An 11,513-nucleotide genomic window follows, 5' to 3' on the forward strand; every position below is an offset into this window, starting at 1 on the left:
GGGGAATGCTTAAAGAATGCATTCTAGTGGTACTCATGTTTGTTGCATTTACATCATATGCACATTGAACACACATGTAAATCTATGTATATGTCCCTTTCAACACTTGAATCATTTTTTCTTGCACGTTGACCAAATAGTGGTTTGTCCAAACAATCTTCTTTGTAATTCATGAAGATTTTTTATTCCTCCATGTGACTAGTGAAGTGCATTTAACTTCTCCATGTTAATAACTGTCCAACTTTCATGTTAAAATTGGTCTTGTAGTGAGGCCATAGAAGGTTCTATTCTTGTTGGTTGTCAAGTAGATATAACCGGAGCCACATGCTATTTGAATATTTCTTCCACTTGATCTTTTGCCCTAGTTGAAGAAACAATCTTGCATATTTCCAGTATTTTCTTAAAAGTGGGTCATTACTCTTGTGATCTTCGAAGGATCTTAGAATGATTTGTCCATTGCTGGTATTGCAAAGAGGTTAGAGGGTTTCTATGTGATGCAGTGCTCATGAAGATCCTTTTTCTCAATCGGTAAAAATGAAGGAAAGTTTGCAAAGCAACCACTTTTGATATTTGAAATTTATATTAAATGTCGGTTTTGTCACTAGAATACTCAAAAAGGTAGTTTGAAGGCATAACTCAATTCGACTCGCTATTTTGGAGTTCGAGTCAATACAAATGCACTAAAATGCCATTTTTTGTTACCATTGGCATGGTATGTTTCAATTGACCGGCCAAAAGTATAGCTCCATTTACCCTAGAATTTTGGGTTTGCATTCTTGCAAATTTTAACCAAGAGTGATCAACTTGCCCATAAACCTATTGAACTCATCACCTTTTCGAGCTTGTGGAATCATTCCTTTGTTAGATTGTTCACATAAAAGGGCAAAAAAGGGGGGCAAACATGATAGACTACTACCAAAGTGGAGTGGAGGTAATGCAAATGTTTTCTCAAAGCCCATGGGATTTGTAAATTTGTGGGGATTTCCTCCTAACCCGTTGGCGGAAAGCCAATAGAAGCGCGAGCGATTTGTAGATCCCTCATGTTGAGCTCACCGCGAGAGAGCCCCCGTGGGCCTCTGACTTTGACAAAAACAAATGTGGAGGGATTTTCAAAGTGAATCGGAGACTTTCGCTTATTCTCACGTTCCACTACCTATCGGAATGTCGATGACTACGGGACTGGACCGGGTCTCCCATCGACTTGCATGTCCAGAGATGAGACGAATATAAAGGCACAGTAGAGAGTCCGTGACAACGCGGTACCTTAATGTGACAGCAGGAGGCAACTTCTTCGTTCACTCTGGTGGGAGATTGAGCATACTGCTTTGTTCTGCTAATAGTAGGTGTCGCCCTACGACGCAAATATACTACATTGCTAGCGCTGTAATAGTAGTAAGCATTGGAGAGAGGGAGCCCGAGAGAGAGGGGTCGAGAGAGAGAGGAAGGATTACAGATGGCTTATTCGTGGGCGAGCACCGTAGTCACCGAGATCGCTGGGCGCAGTACTGCTCCCTGGAGCATAGCGCAGGCGCTAGCTGGCGGCGCGGCTCTAGTGTGCACTGCGGTAGCAGTGCTGCTGCTGTACACCAATAGCGTGTGGACACCATTCACAAGGCTGCGCCAGTCGGGGTAGAGGAGGCCGGTGCGGCTGCCGCCCTCGCCGCCGGGCGCGCTGCCGATCCTGGGGCACCTCCACCTGCTGGCCCGGCGGGACCAGCTGCCGCACCAGGCCCTGTACCAGCTGGCGAAGAAGAACGGCCCGCTCATTTACCTGCGCCTGGGGTCGGCCCGGACGATCGTGGTGTCGTCGCCGGAGCTGGCGAGGGAGGTCCTGAAGACGCACGACATGGCGTTCGCGACGCGGCCCTGGACAGCGGCGGGCGAGCACATCTTCTACGGCTGCACGGACATGTTGTGCTCGCCCTACGGCCGCTACTGGCGGCAAGTCCGGCAGATCTGCGTCCTGGAGATGTTCGGCCCCAAGCGCATGAGCGAGTTCAGGCCCGTCCGGGCTGAGGAGATGGCGGCTGTGGTGCGCTCCATCCGGGACGACGCCGGAGCCCCGGCCCAAGCTCTTCTCCATGCTCTGCAACGTCATCTTCCGCATGACCATCGGCATGAACGCCCGCGAGCGCCTCCGTCGTGCCGGGCGTCGACTTCTCCGAGGTGGTCATGTACAACCTGTCGAAGCTCCTGGGGACCTTCAACATAGGCGACGTCCTGCCTTACCTGCGGTGGCTTGACCTCCAGGGCTGCGTCCGCGAGATGAAGGCACTCTCCAAGAAGAGCGACGCAGTCCTTCAAGGCGTCCTGGACCGCCGCCGCGCCGATGATGCTCGCCGAAGATCATCCTCCGACGACCACACGTCGGGGACATCGCCCAATCGCCGAACCGACCTGCTGGATCTCTTGCTCTGCCTGCAGAGCAGCTCCGCCGACAGCAAGATCACGGACGACAACGTCAAAGCCGTCCTATACGTACGTAGCACCTCCGTCCCTGATCGTCTCTCGCTATGATCTGCCCTTGATCTCTTTGAGGTGTTCCACGCATGCATGCATAATAAGTCAGAAAAGAGTGGCTGAGAACTAGGTGTTAGGCTTTTCCTCTTGATGCATTTGCCTGCTCGTATGATCATACGGCGGACGCCTAATATCGTTCTCAATATCGAATGGGGATACTTAATGTGCTACCACATGCAGGACATGTTCGGCGCTGGTGTCGACACGTCGACCATCACGGTTGAATGGGGCATGGCGGAGCTACTAAAGCACCCCAGCGACATGGACAAGCTGCGGGCCGAGATAGATGCAGTGGTGGGGAAGGATCGGATGGTGGAGGAGTCGGACCTGCCGAAGCTGCCCTTTCTACAGGCAGTGGTGAAGGGAGACAATGCGGCTGCACCCAGGGGGCCCTCTCATGTTTCCCCACCTTTCCACCCAAGCTTGTGAGATCGCGGGATTCCACATCCCCGCCAACACTCGGCTGCTGGTCAATGTGTGGGCCATCGGCAGGGACGAGGCCTCCTGGGACAGGCCATCCGAGTTCTGCCCCTAGCTATCACCGTCGTCCAAACCGTGCTCGCCACCCTCGTCCATGCCTTCGACTGGTCTCTCCGAGACCCGAGTTACCAATTAGATATGTCCGAGCTCTTCGGTGTCACCATTTGCATGGCATCTCCCCTGGTTGCGGTGGCTACACCTCGGCTAGCAGACCACCTCTATCCCAGGACGTAAAACTGCGGAAAGGCTACTCACGCAAGCCTCCACCTCTGCACATGATGATCTGTAAGCACCGCCCGAGTAATACTATCATCCCCATCCTAACCACAATTTTCTGATTGCATTACCTCTCGTTCTCTCAAACTCAGTAATACCCTCCGAGTCGGGCCCGGATCTGCATTAATGGCCACAGAAGCTACGTCCTTAACGTAGAAGATGTGCGGGGGGGAGCTGGCCATGAAGCGAACTGACTGACTCTATGTGGGTCTTCCTTCCTTTTTACAGCAGTCCAAATGTTACACTGTCGCTCGCTCGCTCTCTCTCTCTCTCTCTATCTCTCTCGTGCATGTAGAATAACTTTGATGATGTTCTCCTTTTACGATCCTACTAGTCCCACTCAGCTTGCAGCCACAAATTTTATTCCACCGTGACTTTCATCGGAACAACAATTGTGAGTGGCCAAACCTAAATGCTCGGCCCAGGTTACAGGGTTTAATGGATTCGCGATCCACCTCTAACCAATGAGATCTCGTAATCTACTCTTGCAAAACATGGACCCTATCCTTGTCCGACTGAGATCACATGGCGTAGACTTAATCGTAAAGAGCTTTTCAATAGCGAATATAACTAGTGTTATTCCTTTAGGCGATTTGATTTCACCATTTAGGCTAAAAGTAAGGGTCCAAGAGTATAGAATGCCTCTATATATATGGTCATGTTTTACAATCAAAATATACAATGAAATAAGCAACGAAAACTGAATATTCTAGTGGCATCTATATGAGCTTTGGAATAAGTGTAAGAGAGATTGTTAGAAGGTACATTGGAAAATATGAATATACACTATAAGGGAGATTGGGCTAGTACACAGAAAGATAGTTGCATTTTGTGAACTATGAAAAGAACTTACTGGGGCATACATTTAGCAATGGAAACTGCCTTTGGGAGTCTAAAAGATTAAACTCTTAATTAAGAGTTAATTGGCCATGGTTTCCAATTGAGAAGTCGACGACTTTAGGGGAGACTATCTAATTCTGTATCTTGGCGATCTGATCACGGATTCCTGCACCGCGAAGCCAGGTGATTGAAAGAGGGGAAATCCTGCTTCAGACTTATAATCTTAGATCATAGCAGTACGTTGAGGCTCCAGATTTGGGTATTGAGAAGAAGACATGGCTATGGCTTCCAGAGCAGGCCATAGACTTCAATTCTTGTTCCATGCTCTTCAAGAATTTCTCTTCAAGACAAATCAAATACTTCGCAAGTGATTTTGGAGCATTCTCTATCTTGAGACCAAATCGTTTTTGCTTCTAGGAGGGCACCATTTTAATAATCTCTTCCTTTCCATCAAGCGACAGGCAAAGAAGAGGGGGTATTTGTTTTTAGAGTGGTAATTAGAAGTGGTTATGTTCTTCTATTCCCCATTTCACTGCGAGCATCTGAGTCCCGAGAGAGTTTTCTTTTCTACATCTTTATCATTTTGCTTATCTTCATTCTTTGGCAGTTTATCTTCTATTGGCGATGCAACAAAGAATGCTTGAGATTCTTAGAATAGTAAAGTTGACGTTTTGAAGCTATGATTTCTGGTTATTGAACCATCAATGCACGAAAATAAAGGCAAAGCGTAAGAGAGATGAAGAGAATCCAAATGCAGCTAAAAATACTAGAGGGGGTGAGTTTGTTACTCCACCTACTGCAGGGCCGTTTTCGAGACCAGGGCCAGAACGACAAATGGAGGATGCTCAAAAGAAAGAAAAGAGGTAGGAACCTAGACAGAGAAAGTAGGCAGGATTTTTGATTACTGTCCGATATTGAGACATCTATGGACATGAAGAAAATCTTTAATGATAAGATACTTAGCAGTGAGGTGACTTTTACTATTTCTGAGGTTTTGGGCATCTCGAAAAGAGAGTTTCAAGATCAGTTCCAAGAAGTCCTGAAGAGGAGAAGACATACATTGCCTACTACTGATACACAGAGAGTTTTGATTGGGGAGTTGGATGAGAATGAGGTTATGGTTGAGAATGCTTTTGTTTTTCCGCATACAGAGAAGAGAGTTCAGCCTATGCATTATGCTGAAACTGTTGAGCTTATCTCGGTACCACATAGTCACTTTTCGTGGAGTCATTGGGCTAGGGCAACTACAAAAACAATGGTAAAAATTGGAGAGAAACAGGTGCCTTATGTTGCTTTGGTGGATCATGGTTCAGAGATTAATCTCATAGTTCGTGGAGTTTATGAAAGTAATAGATGGCCTATGGATGCAGAGCATGGGTGGCGTATGAGAGCCGCCAACAACACTGCAGGTGATTTGTATACTGCTTGTCCCAGTGTCAAGATTTCTATTGGAGATGTAGAGGTGGATTTCCATTTCTTTGTGCAGGATTCATGCTCTTACCCCATAATCCTAGGACAGCCATTAATTCATCACAGAGATGTGCATGGAGACGAAAGTAATGGTTGATGGATCTGCTTATGCACGGATTCATAGTAAAGATGGTATGAGAGCAGTCCAGTTTATGAGTGTGTGTGTAAATCATGCTAGAAACAGGGATACTCTTCGAGATGCACCTTTGCCCACTATGAGGGATTCGGGTTTTCATTAGGTACCACTGTTCAGTGAGACAACAGTGGTACACAGCAGAGAAGATTGGAGTTCTCGCCTCCTGGCAATAGTGTTTTCTCCTCCAATTTTGTTGGAATTTCAGCAAATAGTTCGATGAGTTATCAGAAGATTTCTAAGTTGCCTAGAGCTGCTAGGTAGTACATATGTAGGAAGGAGAAAGATTTAAAAAATCCAGGTATTTTAGAGGATGATGAGCATATAGATGGGATGTATGATAGTATGGTTTGTGCAGATACAATGGCAGAGATGGAAAATATGCTGAAAACTGATATGCAGAGTTGTCACTGTAATGTATCAGTGCAGTCCCTGGACATGTTTCATGAAATTTCAGATTTTGTGTCACAGATAGAGTCAGAGGCTAAGGTGACTCAGCAAAAAGTGTTGAGAGCTGAAGAAATTCAACAAACAGAGTTTCCGACTGATTATGATCAGCCTACAGAGACAAATAGGGCTGAAAACTTTCAGCCAACAGAGTTTACTGCTGAAATATTTTAGCATCTAGAGTTTAGGGCTATTCCTATGCAGTCCATAGAGCAGAGGGTTGAGGATATTCAGCCCACCAGAGGGCAGAATTGTTGATTTACAACATGATTTGAGTAATGCAGAGGATCATAATGAAGTCAGGGTTGACACGAAATACAAGACTGTGGATAAGAAGGTGAAGTCGGTAGTTGGACTGCTTCCACCTGACAGTGATTAGCAAATAGAGAGGGCTGCCAAGCAACCAATTTTGAGGAACCCAGAGCATATAGGCCATAAATTTTCAGCAGAGAGTCTTGCTGAATTAAAAATTGGAAATGGTGATTTCTTGCTACCCTCAGAGAAGAAATGCTTTCAGGATATGCTTGAGCAACATGGAAGGGGATTTGCTTTTTTCTCGCATGAGATTGGATGTGTGAATCCGGATATTGCCCCTATGGTGATCTTTACTATTCCACATATTCCATGGAACCTCTGACCTATTCGAGTGCCTAAGGCACACCTACCAAAGCTAGTTGACTTGTTGAATGAGAAAATCAGGATGGGAATCCTAGAGCCATCATCTGCACCATACTCAAATAGGTGGTTTATGGTTTCAAAGAAGAATGGTACTCTCCGATTTATATAGGACATGCAGCCAATAAATAGAGTTACTATCAGGAATATTGGTATAGATCCGGTTGTGGATGAGTTTGCCAAAGCATTTGCTAGACGTGCCATCTATTCTTTAGGTGATTTATATTCGGGATATGATCAGTTTCAGCTGGCTTTGGAAAGCAAGGACATAACCACTATGAGAACTCCTATTGGGCTTGTCAGGATGTGTACCTTGCCTCAAGGTGCCACTAATTCTGTTGCACATATGATGAATGCCATGCATAAGGTCCTTCGTAAGTACATACCTCAGCTTACCATGCCCTTCTTGGATGATGTGCCCATTAAGGGGTGTGCAGAAGAAGAGAAGAATGAGAGTCTAAATGAGCAGGGATGCAGATACTTTGTGGCTGATCGTATTTCAGCTTGTGAAAAGATTTTGGCCAAGTTAGAAGAAGTGAACTTGACACTATCAGGGCAAAAATCTATTTTTGGAGTAAATGAGGTTTTCATTGTTAGACATATGTGTGGGTATTATGGCAAGAAACCTTCACTTGAGAAGGTGGATGCTATAGGTAAGATTATGGAGTATTGTTCTACCACTTCAAAGGTACGGAGATTCATTGGAGCCTGTGTGTTTTATATGATTTGGATACCCCATTTTGCACACATAGCAAATTGTTTATATCAGCTGTTTCGAAAGGGGCAGAAATTTTATTGGGATGAGAGCCACACTAGAGCCATGCGAAAATTGAAGAAGTTATTGCAGATTGCTCCTACTCTCAGGAAAGTCGATTATAATTGCGGAAGGCCTATTGTATTGAAAGTTAACACTAGTCCAATTGCCATAAGTTGGGCTGTGGGTCAAGATGATGCAGATGGAAACATGTATGCTATTCGGTTTGGGTGAAAGTCCTAAACGAGAGATAGAGGAGGTATTCGCAAATCAAGAGGGAATTACTAGGAATTGTTACGGCTCTCAAATGTAATAAGGAGTACTTTATTGGAGCCCCAGTTGTAGTAGAGACAGATTGCTTGCCATTGATAGGTATGATTACGAGTTGCTCTACTCCGGATATAGCTATGCTGAGATGGATTGCATACATCAAGTCATTAAATCTAGAATTTAAACACATAGTAGGGAAGGATAATCCAGTGGTGGATATACTGTCTAGAGCCACATATGATGATGAGGAGACACTACTTGCAGAAGAGGATGATGCAGAAATTTTAGCCGCTATGGTTGATCATGTTTTCTATGTCTATCATATTATGGCTTTCATAGAAGAACTCTATGTTGGAGATTGGTTGCAGATTGGCAAGTACCTTAGTACACTAAGCAAAAGAGATGAATGGACAAATGAAGAGTTCAAGAAGATCAGAAGAAAAGCCTATGGTTATTTTCTCAAGGACGGATTTCTTTGGAAGCACCCGAAGAAAAGAGGTGGATTACCCTTGCGGGTTGTCTGCAATAAAGAGACCCAGTTACAGGTGATGAGAGAGTTTCATGACAGTCCTTGGGCTGGTCATAGAGGAGTGTGGGCTACTTATGAGAAAATTAAGGAAAAATATTAGTGGAAAGGCATATACAGAGATGTTTCTCGCTTTGTAGAGACTTGCAAAGATTGCCAGATTTATTCCATAGTGCGTCATCAAGATGAGCTTCATCCAACCTATCCGCTATGCATTCATTATAAGTGGGTAGTTGACTTGGTTACTATGCCGATGGGTCTATGGCAGATGAGGTATATTGTTTTGGCCAGAGAGGATCTTACCAATCATGTTGAGGGTAGGCCTTTGAGAACGAAGACCACTAGTGCAGTGTGGAAGTTCTTATTGGAAGAAATTTTCTGCAGGTATGGTTGTGTTGGTAAGATCACTGCAAATTGTGGTGAATTGGATGCAGATGAAGCTAGGGAGTTTTCATCTCAACTAGGAATCAAGTTGACTCTAACCATAGCATACAATCCAGAGGAAATGAAAAGAGTGAAAGAGGGCATCCACCGATAGTGAAAGCATTAGCCAAAGCATGTAGAGGATGGATTGGAGAATGGCCGAGACTTCTACCATTTGCTTTGTGGGTTGATTGTACGACTCATAGTGTTACCACAAGATATATGCCCGCAGAGTTGATGTATGGTCAGAAACCGGTTATGCCGACTGACACTTGTGCTTTGACTTGGTTAGTTTTACCTTGGCAGGAGGATTTGACGAAAGAGGAGATCTTAGCTCTTCGGATCCAGCAGTTGGAGAGAAGACCAGAGGATATTCAGCTAGCTATTGACAGGTTGAAGGTTGCTAGACTTAGAAATAAGGACAGGTTTGACAGCAGGCATCGCTTGTGGCCTAGAGCAATAGAAGAGGGAGACTGGGTATTAGTCTTTGATAGCAGCCTTGAAAATTAGCATACTACACTTCAGAAGATAGTGAAAAGATGGTTTGGGTCGTATATAGTCAGACATGTCTTTGACAATGCAACATATGAGCTGACAGAATTGGATGGGACAGTGCTTAGAGTGCCCATTGCAAGAAAAAGAATCAAGATTTTCAAGAAAAGAGATGATGAGGGTTATGCATTGGAAGAATTTGCAAGAGAAGAGCAACGAGAAGAAACTCCAGTAGAAGAGACAAATGATATGACAGATAAGCTTGCTAATATACCGGAAATAGTCAATGAAGAGATTGATCTGTTCATGGATCTTGATGACAAGGATGATGGGTAGTTGGCCCATCCAGAAGATGCGCAGGATTAGAGGGGGTGGATGTCACACTGCTACACATCCAAGGTGTGAAATGCACCAAAAAGTTGTGTGTGTGACATTTGTTACTTTAGGTTATGTGCTTTGCCACTCTATAATTGGTGAAAGAAACACAGATGCCACAGAGAGCTTGAAGACTATTGTAGGCAAGCATGAGGAAAGTTTTGATAATGGTTTTGACATGAAACCAATATCAGAGTCAAATCTATCAGTGCAGGACTCTTGCTTTGTTTCAGATGCAAGTACTCATGAAGACGCTATTTCCATTGCACAGTTTGATGGTTGTGGGAATGCAAGCAGTTCAAATATGTCCGTCACTGATCCAGAATACCCAGACTTTGACACAGACTATCCAAGAGGGAAAAAGTGAGAAATACTTTATATGATGAATGTGCTTATAAGTTCTGGATTCAACAAGGATAGCTCTCTTATTCCCATTCTATGCATGATCTCAGATCAACCTCTAGATCCTAGTCTGTTTCAAAAGATAGAAAGTTGTATTTGTGGTGGTTGAGGTTTTAGGACCCTATTGCCATAGGTTGTGGTGCGCTACAAGCCTGAAAATATCCTACTGGAATGAACGTTTTCAAGTACATCTTGTCAAAGGTGTGCCGGCTCACTTCTTCCCAAAGTAGAGCACAGGAGACTCTCGAAAATCTAGTCACCAAGGATCTTACCAAGGAAGACCATTGGTTGGAGCTTTACAGTGATGAGGAGGCTTTGGCAATTGAGGTTGAGAGAGCAATTTTTAGTGATTTAATTGAGGAGACATTGCTCATCTTGTAGCAAAGGGCTGCATCTTAATTGATCAAGAAATGTACATGTTTTGGTGCCAAATGGGATGAACAAAGATATTATAGTGGTGCTCACGTGGATGCTTTCAGTGATGTCTACTCAGAGGCTACGTTGTACTGAATTCTTCCAAGAGCACATGTCGATCAACGAAGCCATATTTTGTGTAAGTATTGGGCAGAGTAGAATGCAGTCAAAAAATCTTCAAGTTTGCAGTTTGGCATCATTCAAAACAACATTCTACTTGGTTGCAAATCCTAGGTGGACACATCTTCAAATCACTGCACACAAAATTGACTCAAATTGGGAGTATCATGGATAACATTGATCACAGTGTATGCTTGCAATGGTTGTGGATCTGAAGCATTGCATGTCTTCTGTCATATGCAACACATCGGGGTGAAACTTGATATGTTCACATTTACATGTGCCTTGAGAGCTTTCTCGGACATGGCAGCCTATGGTATTGGCATATTGATACATGCCTAGATACTGGAAATTCTGATGGGCCTCCGAGCAGTTATAAAAAGAACTGTCTGGCCTGGAGAGAAAAAGCAAGAAAAATAGGCCTGGAAAAGGAAAAGCAACGGAAACAGGGGGGTCTGTGGACCGAATGTTTCTACAGTCGAAGGATGGAATTAGCCGAGGACATAGATGTTTTTCAGTGGCGGTGAGTTCTATTGGTCTTCTCAAACATCTTCTAAGACTTCAATTACTGTGGGGAGGAAGCTCTCATGCAGGAAAGCCCTCTCTCTTCCAATAGATCGTTGTGAGAGAGAGGCAGAGGACCGGGGGCGCTATCGCTGGCATGATCAATAAAGAAAGAGAAAGAATCTCAGTCGACTGAGGCCGTTACCTGCTTAGCACAAGACCGCAAGGTGCCGGCATGAAGTTCCTAAAGGATTGACAGAGCAAAGGACTGGGCACCATAGCTGGCACGATCAAGGAAGAAAAAGAATCACAGTCAAATGAGGCTGTAACCTGCTTATCTCAAGCCCACAGGTGCTGGTATGAAATTCCTAATGAGAAGGCTTTGAGAATTG

The 11,513-nt window shown here is 44.6% G+C and overlaps 1 pseudogene; it reads left to right on the forward strand.

Moving 5' to 3' along the window:
• Window positions 1-1,453: 1,453 nt before the first annotated feature.
• Window positions 1,454-3,234, forward strand: LOC148030908 (flavonoid 3'-monooxygenase CYP75B137-like; annotated as a pseudogene).
• Window positions 3,235-11,513: the final 8,279 nt, after the last annotated feature.

This window comes from Lygodium microphyllum, chromosome 9 (genome assembly GCF_053477565.2).
Source record: "Lygodium microphyllum isolate KBCC chromosome 9, Lygodium_microphyllum_v1.1.10, whole genome shotgun sequence".
NCBI classification, from domain to species: Eukaryota; Viridiplantae; Streptophyta; class Polypodiopsida; order Schizaeales; family Lygodiaceae; genus Lygodium; species Lygodium microphyllum.